General features: G+C 39.6%; 1 non-coding gene across 1 annotated transcript; it reads right to left on the bottom strand.

Annotated features, from left to right (window-relative positions):
- Positions 1-19,848: 19,848 nt before the first annotated feature.
- Positions 19,849-19,955, bottom strand: LOC123840020 (U6 spliceosomal RNA). Its single transcript, XR_006789850.1, has one exon. It is a non-coding gene; the product is annotated as a U6 spliceosomal RNA (small nuclear RNA).
- Between the last annotated feature and the right edge of the window lie 4,662 nt (positions 19,956-24,617).

Genomic DNA, 24,617 nt, shown 5'->3' with positions numbered 1-24,617 from the left:
TAAAATACTCATCTTCTTTATAAATATTTTGACATGTCTTAAACGCCAAAAACATGCATGGTGTGTACTATATAGTCAAGAATTAAACAGGGCTCTGCTTTTACATAAAGCTTATTTCAGGTGGGGAAAGGAGGCAGCTGATAGTGCAGTAAGAGAGTAGAATTAGATAGTCTTTTTTATTGACATGATATATTTGAAGATAGGGTCCTAACAATTTAATTTCTCGTTGAGAAGTGTACCCTAAATGTACCCAAGGCTGATTTGCATTTTTGGGTTGTAAATTCTGGCTCCAAATTCAATATGTGTCATTGAGGAAGTCAGTCTTTTTCTGCCTCAGAGTATTTAGCTGCAAAATTAGGAAGTTGTACCAAGAGTTCGATAGGGTCCCTTCCCCTCTAAAAGTCAATGATTCTTTGAATTCTGAGCTAACTTACATATTATCAAAGGGCACAAACATCGTCTTCTATTTTTTTCCCAACTTTTAGTTTTGCCAACATATGGAAAGCGACAGAAATAAAGGCTATTAAAATTAGATTAAAAATGGATTTAAGATGCCATCCTGACTCAAGTATTATCATTTTATGTTCCATTCTGGACTTTGAACATATGTTTTACATAATTGCAACCATAAAATAGGTAAAATTTTATATCTGGCTTACTTTACTTGAATACTATATAACATTCTTATGTTACCGTTATCACTCATAAGGATAGTTTAAATGGCTGCATGATATTCTGCTTCATTCCTGTACCAAAGTTTGCCTAAGTATTTCTTGTATTTGGAAATTTAGATTGCTTTCAGTATTTGATAACATAAAGAATGCTGTGGCAAACTTTCTATTCATACGATTTTCGCTTGAATAACTTTCTAAGAATAAATTTCTAGGTGTATGATTACTGAGTTAAAGGGAGCCTCTTTATGGTCGTTTGTTAAGTATTGACAAATGGCTTTCCTAAAAGCTTGCGCTGAATTACAATGTTGCCACCATATCTGAGAGTGACAGCTTAACCACAGCCTCACCAAAGATGAGGTATGAAATTATAGTTAATGTCTTAATGTACATTTCTTTGATTACTGGCAATCTTGAATATTTTTCCATTTGTGATTGCAATTTATCTTCTGTGGATTGTCTCATTTTGCCCTTTGCCATCTATCTGGCTGTGTAACCATGGATGAGTCACTTAACCTCTCTGTGGCTCCATTTTCTCATCTGTACCAGGATAATAATAGTTCCTGTCTATAGAGTTGTTGTAAGGACTGAATGGATTTCTAAATGTAAAGCATATGGAATAGTATCTGCCATGTGGAGAACCTTCAAAAAATGCTAGTATTGTGCTAGTAGTAACATTGATATTAGTTATATAACAGGATAGTAGTCATTTTCTTCATAATTTATGATTCCTTCTAGTTCTTGTATAAATGCATACATATCTTTGATTAACTTTTATAAAAGAGCTCTTTATACCGTATAGATGTGACTCCTTTGGTCTGCTGGGTTTGGTAAAGTATTTACCGCAGATCATTGTTTTAATTTCCATGAGCTTTGCATGTGTGTATATGCACCCATACACGAGCATCTGAGTTTGTGTTTTCTCACAAGTCCAGAAACACAGTGTCAGTGCAAAAGGGGCAGCCCCCCAAAATGCCGACTGAGGGTCGTTCTCAGAGTGGCACACCCAGCTCTGCTGAAGAACTGTTCAAGTTCAACCAAGTCATTTAGAAAAATAACAAATAAAACCAAAAGCAAACCCATACCTACACTCACTCACAAAACCAAAACCAAAAACAAGCCATGTACATACACACACATGACCAAAAAGCCTGTTGCTGTTTTAAGCCAGAGAGATGGGAGAAAGGCAGATGTAAGCCATGGAAATTTCTCTTTAAGAGTAATTGATTCTTGGGCGCCTGGGTGGCTCAGATGGTTAAGCATCTGCCTTCGGCTCAGGTCATGATCCCAGGGTCCTGGGATCGAGTCCCGCATCGGGCTCCCTGCTCCTTGGGAGCCTGCTTCTCCCTCTGCCTCTCTCTCTCTCTCTGTCTCTCATGAATAAATAAATAAAATCTTTAAAAAAAAAGAGTAATTGATTCTTTGTGTGCAATTGTTGCCTGCTTTCTGGCATACTGAGATCTAACTTCGACCACTCAAAGGAAAAGCAAAAAGGTGGCATCAATAAATTGCCTCCCAGGGCTGGTTGGGGGTGGGGGCGCCTGGCTGGCTCAGTCAGAAGAGCATGTGACTCTTGATCTTGGGGTCGTGAGTTGGAGCCCCACGTTGGGTGTAGAGATTACTTAAATAGAATTTTAAAATAAGTAAATAAATTGCCTTTGGGAATAAAAGAACCTCTTAGATTCCACAACATCATGGATGGAAGAGATCCTTAGGGAGGGAAGGAAGCACAGCTGAGAATGGGAAAGTTAGTGATGTTCAAGACCAAAGTTAATCATCTATACAGTGAGCAAATTGAAGGAAAAGGATAAAGAGCAATAAAATAATAATAATAATAATATGAGTAATGGGAGGACTGAAGAAGTCCACTGCCAAGATGAGGATTGGAAACTGTTTAAACTGGATAATACAGTATGTGTTTTGGCTCTAAGGAAACAGAAGTTGAACTTTTGAGTGGTAATCACGGACTTGGTCTCAAAGTATTTGCAAATAGTGCTGGTATGGAGAACAGATGCTGACATTATTGCCAATGGGAATCGCAATATGATAGCTGGAGTGAGAGACCGAAAGAAACCACAGGGAATTTTTGTGGAAAGCTCGGCATTGAAAATGAGTTATGGTTGATTTAAGGAGACAAGGAAAATAAGGCTACAGTGTATACCATCTGACTGTTACAGACAAAGGACGTAAACAGCCATAGCTCTCCAACCTCCTGGAAATCAGAGCTCTGCTCATACAGAAGGCGCCAGAATGTTTGTCTGAGTTAAGTGCATACTTCTTTTTTAGTATCTAAGAATAGTGCCTTATCCTCCTTTTCTCTCCCATTACTATTTGGGTATCCTTCAAAATCAACCTATTAAGCTGTTATCACCAGCTTTTAAGCACTATGGAGTCACCCAAAGAGATCAGTAGGGTCCTTTGGTACTTCCTAAAGAGCATCAAAGGAACCTCACTTGAGGTCCTAGACTTGAAAGGTGGGGGCTCTATTTTGTTAATAGTATATGTGTGAAGTACTTTTGTGCTAGAAAACAAGTTGGGGGATTCAGGAGAGTGAGGTGAATCTTTTGAAAATCTCTAACAAAGTGTATACTGAGAAGGAAAGTTGAGGCAGGAAAGATGTGACCATTCCTTAATGTCACTTAAGTTATATCCTCCCTTCAAAGGGCAGAGAACTGTCAGTGTCTCTCAGACAGGAAGTAAGAACTTCTTGAGCTGTCCTATTGAGAGTCTGTGTTTTGAAATGGGAAAAGACAGACATATTTGGCTAAAGGCAGTAGGATTTTAACATAAGACAGACTTTGGGAATGTCGATTTGGGTCCTTAAGAACTCGGAACCCCTAGAGAAATAAGGTTCATATAAGGACAAAGATGAAAAACAACAACAACAAAAGAAGCATCTCCAAAGGATTGGAGCAAATAAGTTTTAATATCAGTCCAGTGACAATGCTTATTGAATAGCAAAGGAAACATGAAATGAGGAAAATAAAGCTGAGCTTTGTGCCCAGAAACCTGAGCCAACTAAGCCAATCAGCAGCCAGATTTATTTTGCTATAGGAGAGTGGATCCAGGTTTTCTCAAAGTGTCTGTTTATAAGCATTTTCCTCACATACATATATGTCACCAGCACTCTCTCCATTATTTCCTGGTTGAGTTTCCTTTGAAAACTCATTCCAGAGCCTGTGCTAAAACTGCTGAGAGCTACCAAAATCTGGACCCGAATAACTGGGGAGATCCAAGTGTACCCTCAGTGGTCAGCATATCCATCTTAGGTGTAGAGTCAAAGAAGAGCAGATGTAGCTAGAGCAGATGCAAAGGCGGGGCTTCTTCATCTGCTTGCCTTGCCCTCTTCACTCTCATTTTCTTGGTGGAATTCTAATTAGCATTCAGGATCCACTCAAGTATTACCTATTATCCTCTCTCTAAGCACCACTGGTCTTTATTTTTTATTTTTTAAAGATTTTATTTATTTATTTGACAGAGAGAGACACAGCGAGAGAGGGAACACAAGCAGGGGGAGTGGGAGAGGGAGAAGCAGGCTTCCCGCGGAGCAGGGAGCCCAACGCGGGGCTCGATCCCAGGACTCTGGGATCGTGACCTGAGCCGAAGGCTCACTTAATGACTGAGCCACCTAGGCGCCCCACCACTGGTCTTTAGAAAGGACTCTACTTCCAAAGGATCTTGTTCACAGTACTAATTATGCATTTACTGTGTTGTTTTGTGATGATTTGCTTGTCCGTCATTCTTACTGGACTATCAACTCTGATGTAGGGACAGTATGTATGCTTCACCTCTGTATCTCCAGCCCTAACACAGTAGCTGACACTGTGGCTATTGAGCAATTGAAATGTAACTAGTTCAAATTGAGATAAACTTCGAGTATAAAATACAGAGTTTGATATATCAATAAGAGAATGTAAAATATGTTATTAATAAATTTTTATATTGATTACACATCAAAATGATAAATATTTTGGGTACATCAAGTTAAATAAAACATATCAAAATTTATGTTTCTTTTACTACTAGAAAGTTTAAAATTATACATGTGACTCCCATTATATCTTGGACAGGACTAGTTTAGAACCTAGCAGAGGCTTGTTCAAGTCAGGGTTTTAGCAGCAAAAAGAAAATCTACTCCGTTTGGATTTGGAAGGCATGTTAACGAAGAGAGAATTTACAGAAGTGTAGGCAGGATGCTGAAGCATCAAGAGACTAGCAATGGAGGGGAGCAGTTAACACTCAGCCTAAACAAGGGGAGGAGATGACGTAACTAGAGCTGGTGAGCCCTGGAGGTACATTAGAGGATCAGCTAGCAGGAGCTCTCGTTATAGAGGGACCCAGTCACTGCCACAACCATGAAACCAAGCAGGGACACAACCTGCCTTTAATCTTCTGCTGTGCTCCCCACTGGCTGTAGAGACTCAAAAGCCAGAGGGCAAGGGATCCTGGATGATGCCATCCTTAGAGGTCACCTCCCACCTTCCATGGCACTAGGCAGGGCAGAGAAGACTAGAGAATTGATCACAGCAAGAAGGGGGAAGGGGGTAAAGAATAACCAACAGGGTTCGATAAAAGTTAAATGACTGAACGAGATAAAACTAGCCAATATTGTGACAATATTTTCCCACCTGGGATCTTTTTGCAGTGGTGCTTTTCAAACTATTCTGTGACACTAGGAGTTTAGTGAAATTAGGAGTTCCGCAGCCATTTCTTCTTGTGTTACATATCTGTATATGTATATAATCATTGAAATACTCTGCTAAACACAACATGTACACCCAACTGTGTTATATACCAGCATTTTTAGCACATGGGAACTAAGTCACCACCAACTTGTGATGCCGGCTAAATCTGGTTTTGCGCAAGCCTGAAAATAAGAGTCTCCCTGCCTCTTCCGTACTTTTATTTGAATGTCTTAAATGTATCATTAATTAGGAGGGTTTCCATCTGCATTAGTCTTTCATGAAAATTCAGGTCCGTACACGTGCACTTACGTAAAATTTTTCGCATTAGGAAACCACGGTAGCACATGTACATAGCTCAGCGAAATACCTGGCAAGTTTCAAGCATGTGTATGTATCTGCTCGTGTTCTCATGTCTAAACATGTTACATCATTTTATATCATATTTCTGTAAACATGATATATTTATGCTAAAGCAATTGTATGTAATGTTAGGAATTCCATTTGAAATGTCCTTCTGGCCCTTCCCTATCCCTTCAGTTCTTGGCAAGGTTAAGATTAGGATATTTCTCAGTCCTTCCCATCCTTTTCTCCTTTAGCTCTCAGCTCAAATGTTTCCTCCTCAGGAAAGGCTTATAACCTAATATCTTAATTAGGTTGCCCTCCCCATCCTCTACTTCAGCCCTGTTTTATTGCTTTCATAACATTTTTCACAATTCGTAACTGTTTTGTTTCATTGTCTCCTCATTGGTTCTTGTCTGTTTCCTTAACAAAAATTTAAATTTCATCATTGCTGGGATTGGGTCCCTGCTTCATTCACTGTATTGATTCACCTGCTCATAATATCCTTGTGAGGGTCTTTCTGAACCCCCTTTTAGAGATGAAGGCTGAGACAGAGCGATGAATAATCTGAAAAAGGTCACATAGCTATTACATGGGAGAGCCAGGATTCAAACCCAGGAAGTCTTGCTCCAGTTCTTTTACCCAGTGGGGACCCAGAGGGACAGCAGCACAATTGATATTAAAGGCTCCAGTTTTCAGAGTCCAAAGTACGAACAACAATACTGGCTAACATTTATCGAAAGCTTCCTATGGTGCCGTGTTTTATATGAATTACTATTATTATGGCAATAACCTTATAAGATAGGTACTATTATTATCCCCATTTTATAAATGAGGATATTGAAACCTAGAGGGATTAAGTACCTTTCCAAATATCATACAGCCTAAAAATGGCAGAATAGGAATTTGGACCTAAGCTCTTAGCCATGCTGCTTTGTGGCCCACCTCACCATGCCTACCACCATGTGTGATTGGACATATATTTCTCATCTGTAATTTGGAAGAATATGCACTTACTGAGCGCATCTGTGTTCTCTGGATGGAGAGCTGGAGGGCAGGTTTATATGGGTGAGTTCAGTCTAAGCAGAGGTCACCAGGACACCTTGTGTTGACGCTACTCTGTGTCCTCGTGTCCCCTCCAAATCGTGTTCATCTTTGGCCTCCCAAACTGATGTAGTTTAACATTATCATTTCCCTATGGAAAATCTGGGAAACTCACAAATGTGTGGAAATTAAACAACACATGCCTAAATAACCAGCGGTCAAAGAAGAAATCAGAAATGAGATGATGAAAATAAAGATACAACACACCGAAACTTACGGGATGCAGCTAAAGCCTCCTATGTACAGAATACATGTGCATGGTTGTTTCTTCTGTCTTCTTCACTTGATTCGCCATCTTACCTACTTAACCAGCACTTAACTGAAGGCCAGCTCTGGGCCAGGTTCCGTGCCGAGGTTTGGAGATACGACGACCAGAGCTCAGTCACAGCCCCAGGGGGATTAGCAAGGCAGATGGAGCACATAAACTCATTACACCAATTGGTTAAATGCTGACACCAGGATTCTAATCAGCAATCCTGGAGAAGGCCGCTATTCTTTTGGTTTGTTACTATCTGATTCTGTCTTTTATTTTACTCTCCTCCAGCTTTCCTTTTCCCTTGGGGACTGCCTTTTCTAGAGGTTTCATGTCCCCTTTCTTTCCCGATGCTGTATGATTTATAGATAATTACAGCTAATTCGAGATGGTCTCTTTTGTGGATTTTGTACAGTTAACGTTTGAACCCTGACTACTGGAATCTGGATTTAATCTTTCCCACCAGCTGCCCCTCCCCCCCCCAATCCCCAGCTAACAACGAAGGCTTGGAGAACAGGGATTCATGGTAACAGCCTGAGGAAAGCTGAATTAGTCATTAGTTCTTCACCACTCCCCATTCCCCCGCCGTGCTCCACAAAATTTAGGATCTCTTCCAAAGCCACATAGGAATGATTTATTTATTTATTTATTATTATTATTTTATTTATTTTTTATTTTTTGGTATTTTCTTAGTTCCCTGCTCCACTTCCATTGGCACAGATATTTACAGATAGATGTCTTCTAATTTCTTTTCTGCTGTCCCTAGAATTGTGGAATGTTGTTTTGAAATTCTTCTTTGGATTTTTGTTTCCAAATTTGTATCCCCAATTCCTTGCATACTGCCTGGCACGTAGTAGATGTCCAATAAGTATATGTGAAAATAAATCTGAAGTGAAGAGAGAGAAAGAAAATCGGTAGATCATTTTTGCGTGAACAGTGTTGCTATATTTAAGTTTAGGGGGTTAACATATAGGTTTTATTCCAAATTACCTGGTCCTCAAGAATAGGGACTAGTCTTTGTCCTTCTTTGTGTTAGGCTACCCTGTGCCTAACACAGTATCTGGTACAGAACAAATCTTAATTTATATTGTTGAATGAAGAATGAATAAATATCATTAGATAAATATCACTAAATATCTGTGGATGATATAGATGAGGATTTATATCAATGATGTTATAACAATAATGTTACAATAATTTATATCAATAATAATTTCCTGGAACAAGGTATAAGTAGCCTAGGTAAACAGACTATAAATAGTATTAGAAGAATGTTTGTAGAGAAGAAGAGACTGCATTGGTATAACTTCTGCTCTGGGAGCCCATCCCTTAGAATGGGTGTGCCTACTTCTGTTTCTTTTCCCTCAAGAGAAACTGGAGCCAAACTTTGGAGATGGCTTTGAAATGGGAGTATAAGAGTGTGAACATGTGGCTGTGGGGTTTTGTTAATGTAGTCATTTCCTTCCAAACACTTGAAAAATATTTTTCTTTTATATTTTCCATTCTATTGCCATTGCCTCTGTGCTTTCTCCTCATTTCACATTTAAATTCTATAAACCGTCCAGTTAATGTGGACATGCATAATAAGTGGGCCCAGATCTTATTCCAGATGGAAGCCAGAACCAGTGTCCAGACACTAAGAAAGTATAATTACCCAAAGAACAGAGTTATGTTTTCTGGAAGGGCTTTTATCAGTGTCTGTGGAGCCCCAGATATATGTTTCAGCATCAGACAAGGAAAAAGATTTATGAAACCTATATCTCCTCTTTCCTGGGGAGGAAAAAGAAAAAAACAAAAAACTTCTCTTTTGCAAAAAGACTTAGTGTGTGAGTATATCCTGACCCTTAAGGGAAAGAAAGAAAATTATATCAAATCTATGCATGCTAAAATAATATTTGCTCAAAATGGGGAATGATTGATTTTTTCCATATGTTCTTATCCTATTTCAATTTAAATTAATTTTGCAGGAGTCATTAACCATCTTTGCAAAATTTGCTGGGTTTGCTCCCGATGCTGGCTTTAGAACACCTGCAGCCAATGCGTGTCTTTATGGTTAATCTGTAGGAACCAAAATTAATTTCAGTGAAACAGCCAAATGGTCCTCCGGAGTCCTTACTCATATGTCTGGTTAGTATTCACCAGGGGCAGAAAACAGCCTGACAAGGGTGATAGAAATGTTTCAAAGGATCTTTTCTAAGTTCTCTCACTATCTTTTTTTTTTTATCTGCAGGTGCAAAAATTCCATTTGTAATTCTTTAATTCCAAGGGCAATGGGTGTCTTGGGGTCTCAGAATTCAGGACAAGTGGCCAGCTGGGACACGATATTATGCTTGCAAGTCATGGCAGGTGCAGAAGGAGGGCAAGCAGTTAAAAGTTTGGCAACCCTCGCCTTTTTTCTCTTTTTGTGCTTCCTTTTGCTCTTCTAGACGGGTGTACAATTACACGAGCTGAATTCGTTATCTCCCAAAGCTGTGCTGTTGTACATCCAGGAAAAGGACTTGATTACTCAACCCATGTTTCCAGGAGCCTTATTTGGGTTCTTTTGTGCAGCAGAAGCAAAAGTGCTGAGTGCACCCTCTATTTGTTTTGCGATTTGCCTGCTGGGCACATTACTTGCTATCACTCTGGTTTCAATAGATGGTCTTTCCACTGAGGTTTTAGCATGTCTATATTTAGAAAACAATAAAAGATGTATAAGATGGAAAAATTAGAGGAGAGCAAAAGTGCACTGAGGAGGAGACAGAAGGGCAAGAGATAGTCACAGATCCTTTCCGATGACAAGAGCCGCCCCTGGCATCCAGGCTTGATTTCTTTCTTACTTTGCCAAGTATTTCACAGCACAATGTGGAGTTATTAAATGTGGAGATGAGGAAAGGAACAATAGCCAAAGAAAACATGGCTCCAGTTCTCCATGGCGTCCTCCGAGTAAGCTTTGCCAGGGTATACAACAGAAACAGTGTGAGAACACAGGGACTGATACATCAGCTACAAAAGGCATATCTGTGTGCTATGATAACCACACATAATCTCTCTTTTGGTGGCTTTGTCAGCACATGAGCTGCTGGGGAGGTCAATGACTTCTTTCCCCACCAGGAGTAGTCTGTATGGCTCTTCTGCAAGCTGTGGCCAGAAACTTAAGTTTGGGGATTCCAGAGGTCAGTGTAACCAGAATACACTCTGGTTTGTCTCCACGGATTTTGATGCTCTGAAAAGATTAATGGGCAACATACTCGGAGAGTAAAACAAGAAGAAGCAGCAGAGGAAAAAAGGAAAGACCGAAGGCAAAGGGGAAATGACACTGAGATGGCCTTGTGCCTTGACTATAGCTATAAAAACTTCATTGTCCACTAGATCAGATAATAATAGGTTTGATTGTCTATGGGTTTGGTATATGTTTGCCTCTTTCTACATTGCCTCTTTAATGCTATATGGAATATTATACACTTTGACTTATTTATGTATATATTTACTTACATACTTTATACTGTACCCAGCATAGGGACATACCCAGTTGGGTACTTGGCAAATAGATAAAGGAGTTGCCGTAGTAGGATCTGCATAGGCATTTTCTTTGGTATTGAAAATAAAATGAAAAAAAGAGAAGAAAAAAGTCTATTTGGCAAAAATGTATATATGAGAGGTCCGTTTAACCTTAAGATGTTTAATTGAACACATATCTCTTACTTGAAAAGTTCGCCCATGACTATTTAAGATGATAGGATTGGGGCACCTCACTGGCTCAGTCAGTAGAGCATGTGACTCCAGATCTCAGAATTGTGAGTTCAAGCCCCACGCCGGGTGTAGAGATCACTTAAAAATAAAATCTTAAAAAATAAAATGTTGCATCGTGTGATGAAGTAGCTACTGCCGGGTCGCGGCTGCCTGGTTGGACATCATCACACGACTTAGCCCTATCTCAAAACATCAGATTCTGGTGTAATAAAAAAAGTAACCCCAAAATGTCCATCTACTGGGGAACATAATTTCTTCTAGCATCAGGATGCTTTTTGGTTTTTAAGCAGAAAGTCTTAGATGTAACTCTAGGCCAGGCTCCCTGGATTTTCCTGGGGAAAAGAAGTGGCCACACCTTGTCTCTGCATTATGGCCTCTATGCAGATTGGCCAACAGAAAATACTGCTAGGAAACCGGGACCTTGAGTTCTAGCACTGGCCCAGCCACCCTTGTGAGCTGTAGGCAAGTTAGCTTCATTCCCAGGACCTCAGTTCCTCACGGGTGTAAAAAGATGTACTGCTTTCTCCAGATGCTTCAAAAGACCATTTTACAGAGTAGCAGGTGATGTTACGGAAAGAGCAAAGGCTTTGGAGTCACCCAACCTCAACATTTCCTCAACAAATATTTATTTAGTATCTACTATATGCCAGGTACTGTTCTCAGTGCTAGAGAGGCTGCCCTTGTGAAGCTCACATTTTAATTGGGCGTAGGGGGATCACTCTTAGTCTGTGGCCTTGGTGAATCATTTAGTTCACCTCCGCTTATTTTTTCCAACTATAAAATGGGCATTATCTTAATTCAAGATTTCTCAGGATTAGACACAATGGTATTTAAATCACCTACTATACAATAGGAGTTCGATTAGTGCTATGTAAGTAATATTATATAACATGTGGGCAAATGCTTTTACAAGTGCATAATGCTATCCAGGTGTGTGAATTACTATTTTTTCATCTCTCCTCGGTACTGTATGGCTTTAAGACCACAGACCATCACAAAATTACACTATACAGTTTGTAACTTCTCTTTATTCTTTAAAAGGGACTTCATTTATTAAAGAAATGCTTTTCGAATACCTACTATGTACTAAATACTAGGCTGGCACTGGGGATATAGAAATAAATGAGACTCTCCAAGTCTTACTTAGGATCATAACAATAAATACTTGGATTTCAGCAGGGTTCTTACTTTGGAGGGCTTATTCCTCTAGAGCTTATATTGGCTATTAACTGTTTAGGGAAAAAAAAAAAGAAAGAAAACAGACCTTGGCAAGTGGGTTAAGCTAAAGTTTTACTAGAGAGACTGAAAGCTCTGTCTATAAGACCCCTGGCAGTTTTACTCTATTCAAGATGAAACAGGCAATATAAGACATATAGCTGCCTATAGCTGCCTCTGAGGTAAATAGTCAGTCTATCAATATCCTTTACAACAAGAGAAAATCAATCAAATTATTCACTGTACCCAGCCATGTGACCAGTGTTGTTATGGATATAAATAAAAGAAAGAAGATATTGAGGGGATATAGATCAATGTAAGATATGATGCCTGCCCTGGAGGCAGGAGGTGGAATGTATTTGTTAATTTACTCATTCATTCATTCATTCATTCAAGAAAAATCTGTTTAAGGGCGCCTACATGGCTCAGTCAGTTAAGCGTCCAACTCTTGATTTCGGCTCAGGTCATGATCTCATGGGTCATAGGATCAAACCCTGCATCAGGCTCCCCACTCAGTGGGGAATCTGAGATTCTCTTTCCCTCTGCCTGTGCCCCTCCCCCCAGCACTCTCTCTCTCTCTCTCTCTCTCTCTCAAATAAATAATCTTCAAAAAAAGAAAGGAGAAGGGGTGCCTGAGTGGCTCAGTCAGTTAAGCATCTGCCTTCAGCTCAGGTCATGATCTCAGGGTCCTGGAATCAAGTCCCGCATGGGGCTTCCTGCTCAGGGGGGAGCCTGCTTCTTCCTCTCCCTCTGCTTGCTGCTCCCCTTGTTTGTGCTCTCTCTCTCTGTGTCAAATAAATAAATAAAATCTTAAAAAAAAATTTTTTTTGTTTAGTAACCATGGCCTTGAAGGAATTGCACTAGGTCCTGGGTCTTCAAGTGGGAGAACCAACAAAGCAAACATTTATTGAACACCTATTATGTACCAGACATTATCACTTTACTTACCTCATCTTAATTTACTCTCCCATCAACCCTAAAAATAAAGTTGTAATCCTTGACCTCAGAGAGTTAATTAGGGTATGAAAGGATGGAAAACAACCATACACAGTGTGAGAAGGAACAGGCCCAGAGCTGGTAAGCTTGGCGGGGGCGGGGAGAGCAGTTTAGCTGTCCCCAGAGAGTAGGGTCAGGCTTCACAGAAGTGATGGTGTTCTCCTTTTACAGCAGGAATAAGACATGTCAAAGAGATACTACTGGGCAGGCAGGGATACAGACAACAGGCGGATAGCTAGGGGTGGATAGCATAGACTGTAAGTGCTGCAGGAGCTAGAGAAACTCCAGGCTCTCAGAACACCAAGTTACCCCTCCCTTCCTATGCATTCACCTAGAGTTGTTGCCTCAACTGAGAATATTGATTTCCCTTAGATAATGACACAGGGACACAGATTTCTAGCCCAATTCATGGTGTGCATGGGGCCTTTTTTATAATTCATGCTCCGTTTTATGAAGGAAGTAGGTCTCTTCTGCTCTGTTCTCTGTTTTAGAGTCAGGAGCTGATCTGTGCACTGATGTCATGCTGGACCTTGATTTGTTTTATGTTGATGACATTTAGGCGTAAGAAATGGGAAGCAAACTGATCTTCTTCATTGAGTTTTGATGGATAAAATGGCCTTCTTGAAGCTTTTCTTCTTTCAATTGGAAAGTATTATAAGATGCAAGTTGAACACTGAAGTGTGGATCCAGATAGACATAAGTTCAAATCCTCTATCGGCCCCTTATTAGCTGGGTGATCTTGGGCATGGAATCTCTTCTCCCAAATTTGGATCACAGGATCGAATCAAACTCTGAGAAGTGGAGATACAGTTCTAAATTTGGATCCCAGCAAGGAAAAATTCAGGGAGGACTCCTTTACCCTTCTATTCTTTGAATAAACAAGTGTAACTCAGTGATCACACCTGCAGCATTAAAGCCATCAAGAAAAGACGAAAAGCAGCCAGAGGCTGGTCTCCAACTAGTTTGCTGTCCATTGCCTAAATCAGCAAGCTAAATGCCTAATCCTCAAGAAAATTGTTAGGGGGCGCCTGGGTGGCTCAGTTGGTTAAGCAACTGCCTTCGGCTCAGGTCATGATCCTGGAGTCCCTGGATTGAGTCCCGCATCGGGCTCCCTGCTCAGCGGGGGGTCTGCTTCTCCCTCTCCCGCTCCCCCCTCTTGTGCTCTCTCTCTCTCTCAAATAAATAAATAAAATCTTAAAAAAAAAAAAAAAAGAAAAAGAAAATTGTTAGGGTTTTTTGCAATAAATTTTGTCTCCAGGCCCCACTGAGTCTTGGAGATCTGTGATTATACTCAGAATATAGCCTTTTTTGAAATAACGTGACTTGTAAATAGGTAGGAAGTTAGAACTTTTAACCTACAACAAGAACAACAACAACAATAATAATAACAGATTAATTTGAGGGTGCTTACTATACATCAGGCACTGTGTTAAGCACTTTATTATGAATCGACTCTTTTAATCTGACAACACCCTATAATGTAGGTGCTATCATTTATCTCAATTTTAAGATAAGGAAGTTGAGGCACAGATGAGGCACCTGGGTGGCCCAGTCAGTTGAACGACCGACTCTTGGTTTTGGCTCAGGTTGTGATCTCAGCGTTGTGAGATGGAGCCCTGCGTCAGGTGCTGTGCCATGGAGTCTGCTTAAGACTCTCTATCCCTCTCCTTCTGCCCCTCCCCCCATGTGCGCACTCACTCTCTCTCTCTCTCTCTCCTCTCTCAAATAAATAAATCTTTTAAAAAAATTTAAAAAGGGAATTGAGGCATAGAAAGGGGTAGTGGCTCGCTTGCCTGGCAGAACCAGGATTTACGTTCACGCAGCTTCAAGGCCCATGCAATGAACCACCCTCCAGCTCTATAAGCCAACTTCTTTAAAAATAATTATAATAACATCGTGTGTGTTCTAATTATAAAAGTAAGTCATGGTAGGAATTTTTGAAACAGAGGAGTAAAGAAGCCGAAATTATTCATATTTTTATCACCCAGGGATAAGGTTTATTAACACTTGGGTCTATTTCCTTTTAGAAATTAAATTACATATATAATTCTCTTTTCAAATAGCATAACACTGCATATAAATTTTTAAATTTAATGTTAAAATTTGAGCATCTTCCCATGTTATTAAATGTTCTTATGGACATAGATTTTAATGGCTGCAAATATTCCAGTTATTTGGAAATATCATAATTTAGTTTTAAAATCTCATAACACTGGACCATTGGGTTGTTTCCAACATTCCTGAGACTTCTCTGTTGGTTTCTTGAGGATTCCCTAGCTTCATACTTTCAAGAGCTGCCTGGGCTATTGGAAGAACGGCTTATTTTCTATTGAAGGGGATGTGCTCACATACCTCTCGCCAGGTAAGAACACCCCTGAACCACTGAAAACAGGTGATATTTCAGAAAATTCTCTTGAGTGTCCAAATTCTCAATGAGAGTCCAGAATTTTATTCAATGTTTTTTTCTTTAAAGATTTCATTTATTTATTTGACACAGAGAGACACAGTGAGAGAGGGAACACAAGCAGGGGAAGTGGGAGAGGGAAAAGCAGGCTTCCCACAGAGCAGAGAGCCTGATGCGGGGCTCGATCCCCGGACCCTGGGATCATGACCTGAGCTGAAGGCAGACGCTTAACAACTGAGCCACCCAGGCACCTCAGAATTTCATTCAATTAAAAAAAAACCTTGTTTAATTTTTTCCTAGTTTTGAAAATAAAACATATATCTTATAAAGAAAGTAGAACATACAAATGAGCAAACAAGGAAAAAAATATCTAAAATCACACCACTCAGCTTGATGAATATTTATCTTTACCTTGTTACCTGCTCATTTTATTAAATAGCATATTACATCCTTTCATAATGTATACATATATCAAATCATCACAATGTACACTTAAATATCTTACAATTTTATTTGTGATAACACCTCAAAAAGCTGTAAAAAACAAACAGGTACCAAATGGTAACTGATTTCTTCTCAACCCCCCCCTCCAACCCACAGGGCTGATCCATACAGACAATCACTTTTAACTCATTTATTTTTACATAAATATGAAGCATTTTTTATGGGGTCCCTACCATCAAGGAGTCTGCCTTCTACTTGAGGAAGCAAGACCCATATTCTTTAATCAAGTCAATAAATGGGCAGAAGACATGAACAGACACTTCTCAAAAGAATACATACAAATGGCTCAGAGACACATGAAAAAATGTTCATCATCATTAGCCATCAGGGAAATTCAAATCAAAAGTACATTGAGATACCACCTTACACTAGTTAGAATGGCAAAAACTGGCAAGAAACAACAAATGTTGGAGAGGTTGTGGATAAAGAGGAACCCTCTTACACTGTTGGTGGAAATGCAAGTTGGTACAGTCACTTCGGGAAACAGTGTGGAGGTTCCTCAAAAATTTAAAAATAGAGCTACCCTATGATCCAGCAATTGCACTCCTGGGTATTTACCCCAAAGACACAGATGTAGTGAAAAGAAGGACCATATGCACCCCAATGTTCATAGCAGCAATGTCCGCAACAACCAAACTGTGGAAAGAGCTGAGATGCCCTTCAACTGATGAATGGATAAAGAAGATGTGGTCCATATAGACAATGGAATATTACTCAGCCATCAGAAAAGATGAATACCCAACTTTTACATCAACATGGATGGGACTGGAGGAGATTATGCTAAGTGAAATAAGTCGAGCAGAGAAAGTCAATTATCATATGGTTTCACTTATTTGTGGAACATAAGGAATAGCATGGAGGACATTAGGAGAAGGAAGGGAAAAGTGAGGGAGGGGGGAATTGGAGGGAGAGATGAACCATGAGAGACTATGGACTCCGAGAAACAAACTGAGTGTTTTAGAGGGGAAGAGGGCAGGGGGATGGGTTAGCATGGTGATAGGTATTAAGGAGGGCATGTATTGCATGGAGCACTGGGTGTTATATGCAGACAGTGAATCATGGAACACTAAATCAAAAACTAATGATGTACTGTATGGTGACTAACATAACATTAAAAAAAAAAAAAAAGACCCATATTCTTGGGAAAAAGACAAAAAGATAAGACCCAAAGTGGTGTTTCCAATAAGGACATATGTGGGAATAAGGAAACATGCAGAACATTTTACAAATCCAAACCCATTATCCCATCTTTAACCCAGCCCATTGTGTCCAATTTTTCCCTCTGTCCCTCTTTTACCTCAAGTTGCTTGACAGAGGGTGTAGTTAGCTGTGCCATGTATTATGCCCCTAACCAAATGTCTGCCTCTGACTTTTAAAGACATACTTCTACCTCACCTTTCTAATTTATTAAAAAAAAAAAAAAAAGGAGTACATTTGTACCAGAAGCTAAGCCTAAGTTTATTTTATTTTATTTTAAGATTTTATTCATTTACTCGAGAGAGAAAGTGTGAGAGAGAGGAAGCACGAGAGGGGGAAGGGTCAGAGGGAGAAGCAGACTCCCTGCCGAGCAGGAAGCCCAATGTGGGACTCGATCCTGGAACTCCAGGATCATGACCCATGACGAAAGCAGACGCTTAATCGACTAAGCCAGCCAGGCGCCCCTAAGCCTAAGTTTATTTTAAAAGACTCTTGTTTGAAATCAGGAAAGACAGGACTCTGAGCTGCTCCAGTTTTCCCAGACAGACGTTATTAAAAATGGGAGTCTTATTTCCAGAGGAATTGTGAGCCGAGGGATTGCTATACTAAGGGTATGACAAGTGGTAAAAAGATCAGATGAAACATAATCATCTTGCTTTGTGATCAAACTAATGCTGAAGGAGCTTCAAAATGCCTTATTTTGTAAGCTGTCTGAGGGAATTAAGCAAGTAGTTTGAGTTAAAACTCCTAGAGCTCTCTCTATTTCATAGCTTCGGGTCATTCCCATAGCATCACTCTGAACTCACTTTTATTATTTACCAGAACCCCACAATGTATAATTAAATAATCAATTATGTTTTAAAGAGATTTAAAAGTAATAACAACCAAAGAAGGTCTTTTCTATCCACCCACAGAGTTACCATTACTGGTGTTATTGTTTCCTCTGTGCAATCCAGATTTCCATGTGGTATAATTTTCCTTCTTCCTGAATGTCCTTTAGCATTTCTTATAGTGTAGATCTGCTGGTGCAAATCTTCTCAGCTTTTGTATATCTGAAGAAGTCTTTATTTGTCCTTTCACTTTGAAAGATGTTTTCACTGGGTATAAAATTCAAGGATGACAGTTGTTGTTTGGCTTGGTTTGGTTTTTTCTGTCAGTACCTTTAAAGACATTGTTTCATTGTCTTCTGGTTTGCATTTTTTTCAGACAAGAACTTTACTGGTCTGTTGTCATTCTTATCTTTGTTCTTCTGGCAGATTGTAAGATTTTCCTCCTTTCACTGGTTTTGAACAATTTGATTCTGATGTGTGCTTTGGTGTAGTTCTCTTCTTGTTGCTTATGCTTGGGTTTGTGGAGCTTCTTAGATCTGCGGGCTTAGGATTTTTATTAAAGTTGGAAATTTTTCAGCCATTATTTCTTCAAAATGTTTTGTCCTCCCATCTCTTCTCTGTTACGGCCTGAATTGTGTCCCTTCAAAACTCATATGTTGAAGCTCTAACCCCCGATGTGACTATATTTGGAAATAGGGCATTTAGGAAGGTAATTAAGGTTCAGTAACGTCATAAGGGTGAGGCCCTGGCTGTGTTCTTCTAAGAAGAGGAAGAGACACCAGAGATCGATCTCTTTCTACACACATGCACAGAAGAAAGGCCAAGTGAGGACACAGTGAGAAAGCAGCTGTCTACAAAACAGGAAGAGAGATCTCACTAGAAACCAACCCTGAAGTCACCCTGATCTTGGACTTCCCACCTCCAGAACTGTGAGAAAATAAGTTTCTGTAGTTTAAACTGCCCAATCTGTGATATTTGTTATGACAACTGTAGAAGGCTATTATAATAGTTCAGAGAATTCCCATTTTAGCCATCCCACTCACCTCCACCAGACATCCAGTTTCCCCTATTATAAACATCCTACAGTAGTGTGGTATATTTGTTAAAATTAATGAACCAATACTGATACATTATTATCAGCTAAAGTCCATAGTTTATTCAGATTTAATCTTTCCCTAATATACTTTATTCTACCCAGGATTCTTCTAGTATACCAAATTACATTTATTTGTCATGTCTCCTTAGGTTCCTGTTGGCTGTGATAGTTTCTCAGAATTTCCTTGTTTTTGATGACCTTTGAAGTTTTCAGAGGCACTGGTTAGGTTATAATAGGATGCCCCTCTATTGGATTTTATCTGGTTTATTTTCATGATTAGATTAGGGTTATGAGTTTGGCCATACCAAAACAATACCCTTCTAAGCATTCTTCTTGACAACCAGTATAGCACAAGGTTTTTCCACTCTGGGTACTAGGAACATAAATTATTCCTGGCCCTGTGTGAAATCTGAAGACTGTGGGCTCCTTTCCAGTGGGTCTTTTCCCTTACTTGGGTAGGTTCCTCATTCATATGTCCAGTTGCTACTTACCTGAGGACTGAAAAGGAACCATAGTTCTCTGGAGCCCTTGCTCTATCTCTGTGCAGCTCTCTCCTCTCTGGCACTCTGCCCTGTGAATTCTGTCTGCCTTGCTTCCTCCAAACTCACAACTCTGGCTACTCAACTCAGGGAGATTACCGGGCTCTGTTTGGGATTTTCCTCCCTATACTGTATAGCCTGGAAACTCTCTAGGCACTAAACTAGGGCTATCATGGGGCTCACCTCATTTATTTCTTTTCTCTGAGGGATTACTGTCCTAGGTTTCATGTGTCCAATGTCTGAAAACCACTACTTCATATTTTGTCTTTTTTCTCAACCTTTTTTTTTAATGGAACACTTAATGAATTTGCTGGTCATCCTTGCACTGGGGCCATGCTAATCTTCTCCACATTGTTCCAATTTTAGTATATGTGCTGCTGAAGTGAGCACTTGTTTCTCAATTTTAAGGGGAGAGAGTAAATCCAATTTCTCAGTATTATGGCCACATACTGAAGTCAAAATTATTTTTTTATTTTATTGTGGTAAAATATACGTATCATAAAACTTACATTTAGCCATTTTAAGTGTACAGTTCAGTGGCATTAAGTGCATTTACCTTGTCGTGCAACCATCACCACCATCTACCTCCACAATTTTTCCATCATCCTAAACTGAAACCCAGTACCCATCAAACAATAACTCCCCATTTTCTCTTCTCCTCAGCCTTTGAAAACCACTCTTCTGTTCTCTGTCTCCATGAATTTGACTACTCTAGGTACCTTATATATATGGAATCATATATCTGTCCTTTTGTTTCTGGCTTATTTCACTTAGTGTAAAGATTTTATTTATTTGAGAGAGAGAGAGAGAGAGAACATGAGTGGGGGGAGGAGCAGAAGGAGAGGGGAAGCAGACACCCTGCTGAGCAGGGAGCCCGATGCAGGGCTCCATCCCAGGACCCCGAGATTATGACCTGAGCCAAAGTCAGATGCTTAACCAACTGAGCCACCCAGGTGACCCTTATTTCACTTAGTGTAATATCCTCAAGGCTTATCCATGTTGTAGCATGTGTCAGAATTTCTGTCTTCTTTCTTTTTTTAAGATTTTATTTATTTATTTGACAGAGAGCAGGAGAGAGAACAAGAGAAAGCACAAGGGGAGGAAGGGGTAGAGAGAGAGGGAGAAGCAGACTCCCCACTGAGCAGGGAGCCGCATGCAGGACTTGATCCCAGGACTCTGGGATCATGACCTGAGCCGAAGGCAAATGCTTAACCAACTGAGCCACCCAGGCAGCCCAGAATTTCTGTCTTCTTGAAGGCTGAATAATATTCCATTGTAGGTATATGCCACATCTTTATTATCCATTCATCTGTCAGTGGATATTCAGATTGTTTCCACCTTTTGGCTATGACTAATGCTGCTATGAACATTGGTGTATGTTATGGACTGAATTGTGTCTCCACAAAATTCATGTTAAAGCTCTAGCCCCCAATTTGACTATATTTAGAGATAAGGCCTTTAGGGAGGTAATTAAAGTTAAATGATATCATAAGGGTGGGATCCTAATCTGATAGGACTTGTGTCCTTATGAGAAGAGGAAGAGACAGATCAGAGATTTATCTGTCTGCATGCAGAGATTGATCTATTTGCATGCAGACAGACTAAGTGGGGACACAGCAAGAAGGCAGCTGTCTACAAGGTAGAAAGACAGATATCACCAGAAATGCACCCTGACACCACTCTGGTTTTGGACTTCTCCAAACTGTGAGAAATTAAATTTCTGTTGCTTAAGCCACCCAGTCTGTGGTATTTTGTTATGGGAGCTTGAACTGACTAATACAATGTACAGGTATCTGTTTGAGTCCCTCAGTTCCAGGAGTGGAACTTCTTTGAATTTTTTGAGGAACTTCTATACTGTTTTCTGCAGTGCGTAATTACATTTTTAAAAAGATTTTATTTATTTATTTATTTATTTATTTGAAAGAGAGAGAGTGGAGGGGGGAAGAGCAGAGAGAGAGGGACAAACAGACTCTGCATTGAGTGTGGAACCTGACATGGGGTTGATCCCATGACTCCAGAGATCATGACCTAACCCAAATCAAGAGTTGTATGCTTAACCAACTGAGCCACCCAGGTGGCCCGTGTAATTACGTTTTATCATCATTTTCCCTGGCTAGAAAGTAAGCTCTGGGATGGCAGATTAAATCTCTTGTATATGTAGTGCGTAGCATGTTATAAATGCTCAATAAATATATGTCACCTCCATGAGCAAATACATGAATTTTTGCACCTGAAAATTAATTATTAGTAGTAATAACTATTTGAAGCAGCATTATATTGTAGAAAAAATTCATGAAACTGGAATTTTCGTTGTACCTTTGCTACCAACTTACTTGTGACCTTGGATAAAATATTAAATCTCTTGGGATCTCAGTGTTGTCATCTGAAGATGAAAGAGTTGTACTGAATGATCTCAAGGTCCTTTCAGCGCTAATACGTCTTGGTTCTCTAATTCTCAGTACTGGGATACCTAGTATCATTAGTTTTACATACTTGAAAATACTATGGCTTGTCAAGTTGCCTGCTATTAGGGCTTGGGCAAAGCAGGGTACCAGGTTAAGGTCCTGATGGGTTGAATTGGGTTGGCTATTTCCCAGAATTACCAACGGTAGAGGACACAGCAAAGATTAGGTTAATAAAAGCAATATCAGTTATCAAAACTAAGAGTCAAGTACAAGGGCTTTAGGTGGAGCCAATGATACCACAAAGAGTTCAGGAAATGGGCTGCAAAGCTAGACTACAAAGCTGAATGGTGGTTGGCTTCATTATGGTGGCTGTAGAAAGTGCTGGGTCTCCAGAGTTCTGTGACAGGATTCTTTGTGTCTGTCTTCTAGGATATAAAATTGGAGTGTTAATTACTACTTTTTCTACCACTTAGGCCAAAGATAAATGGAAATAAAAAACTCCAAAAAGAACCAGGCCTTAATTTTTTATGAAATGTTTGAAAAATTAAATGTAAAATTTATTTAAGTTAGAGCAAAATGTAAAAATTGGTGAATTTGGAAAAGAGTATTTAGGAGTTCCTTATATTAGTCTCATAACTTTTCTGTAAGTTTGAAATTATAAAAACTAAAAGTTATGAAGAAGAAGAAGAGTATTTAAATGTATTTTAAGGAGAGTAAGAGAAAAACCAGAAGAGGACATACAGGAGCTTGCCTAAGTGTCCTTTATCTGCCTCTCTTCCTAGAGTACACTCTACTTTTCCTGGAAGTATTAGAGTTGCCATAATTTAAATCCATCCCCACTATGGGGAATATTTACTTCACTCTGGAAACATTTTATATGGGACTTTACCCACAACAACTTTAGAATTGATTTTATAAGCATAGAAGAACAGCTTCTAGGGCAAAGTATCTAAATCATCTTATTATAGAAGTTTTTTGACATTGTTCCTAGGTCTACATCAAAGTATCAGTGTATTAATATCTAGAACTCTAATTTGACATTAGAAATTCAAGAAACCACGATTTTAGATTTACCAGCTTATCAGAAATCCTCTGATTTTTAGCTAAACTACATCATTACTTTGGAAGAAAGTATTTCCAAAATATAAACCTGATAAAGTGCTTATATCCAGAATAAAGAACTCTTAAACCTCAGTAATAAGAAGATAACATGATTTTTTTTTTTTAAAGATTTTATTTATTTATTTGAGACAGAGAGAATGAGAGACAGAGAGCATGAGAAGGAGGAGGGTCAGAGGGAGAAGCAGACTCCCTGCCGAGCAGGGAGCCCGATGCGGAACTCAATCCCGGGACTCCAGGATCATGACCTGAGCCGAAGGCAGTCGCTTAACCAACTGAGCCACCCAGGCGCCCAACATGATTTTTTTTTTAAGGTAAAAGATATGAGGACATGTCACCAAAGAAGAACATAGCAAATAGGTGCATCAAAAAATGTTTAATACCATTAGTCATTAGGGAAATGCAAGTTAATATGGCAATAAAATACCACTACACAGGCACTAAAATGGCTAAAATTAAAACACACTGATAATACCAACTGTTGGCAAGACTGTGGAATGGCCACAATGTTTGTACATTGCTGGTGGGAATGCAAAATTTTATACCCACTAGGGAAAGCAATATGACTGTTTCTTACAAAATTAAGCATCCACTTACCATCTGATCCAGCCCACTCCTAGATATTTACCAGAGAGAAATGAAAACATACTTCACTCAAAGACTTGTACTTGAGTATTCCTAACAACTTTGTTTATAATCATCAAAAACCGGAATCACCCAAATGTTCACCAACTGATGAAGGAATAGACAATGTGTGCTATGTCCATACAGTGGACTATGACTCAGAAACAAAAAGGAACATACTACTCACACACACAACAACATGGGTGAATCCCAAAAGCGTTATGTTAAGAAAAAGAAGGCAGACACGAAAGATCACACACTGTAATTTCATTTATGTAACATACTGGAAAAGTCAAAACTAGAGTTAATAAAGCAGATTAGTGGTTGCCTGATAGGGAGAGAATTGCAAAGGGGCAGGAGGGAATCTTTGAGGTTTGATGGAAATGTTCTATGCCATAATTGTGAAAGGTTTTTTTTTTTTAAAAGATTTATTTATTGGGGCACCTGGGTGGCTCAGTCGTTGAGCGTCTGCCTTTGGCTCAGGTCGTGGTCCCAGGGTCCTGGGATCGAGCCCCGCATCGGGCTCCCTGCTCGGCAGGAAGCCTGCTTCTCCCTCTCCCACTCCCGTGCTTGTGTTCCCTCTCTCGCTGTCTCTCTCTGTGTCAAATAAATAAATAAAATCTTTAAAAAAAAAAAAAAGAGTGCTGAAAATTTATTTTAAAAAAATAAATAAATAAAAGATTTATTCATTTGAGAGGGGGTGGAGGGGCAGAGGGAGAAGGAAACTGAATCCCAAGCAGACTCTGCACAGAGTGAGGAGCTCCATGCAGGGCTTGATCCCATGACCCTGAGATCATGACCCCAGCCGAAACCAAAAGTCGGATGCTCAACCAACTGCGCCACACAGACACCCCAGTTGTGAGGGTTGTTAAACAAATATATGCACTTACGAGAATTCATTGAT

The sequence above is a fragment of the Mirounga angustirostris genome, unplaced genomic scaffold (genome assembly GCF_029215605.1).
Source record: "Mirounga angustirostris isolate CCGP_5_RB_7025 unplaced genomic scaffold, mMirAng1.0.hap1 SCAF_3, whole genome shotgun sequence".
NCBI lineage: Eukaryota > Metazoa > Chordata > Mammalia > Carnivora > Phocidae > Mirounga > Mirounga angustirostris.
The sequence above is the reverse complement of the archived record's forward strand: the minus strand, read 5'-3'. Positions and strand labels throughout refer to the sequence as shown.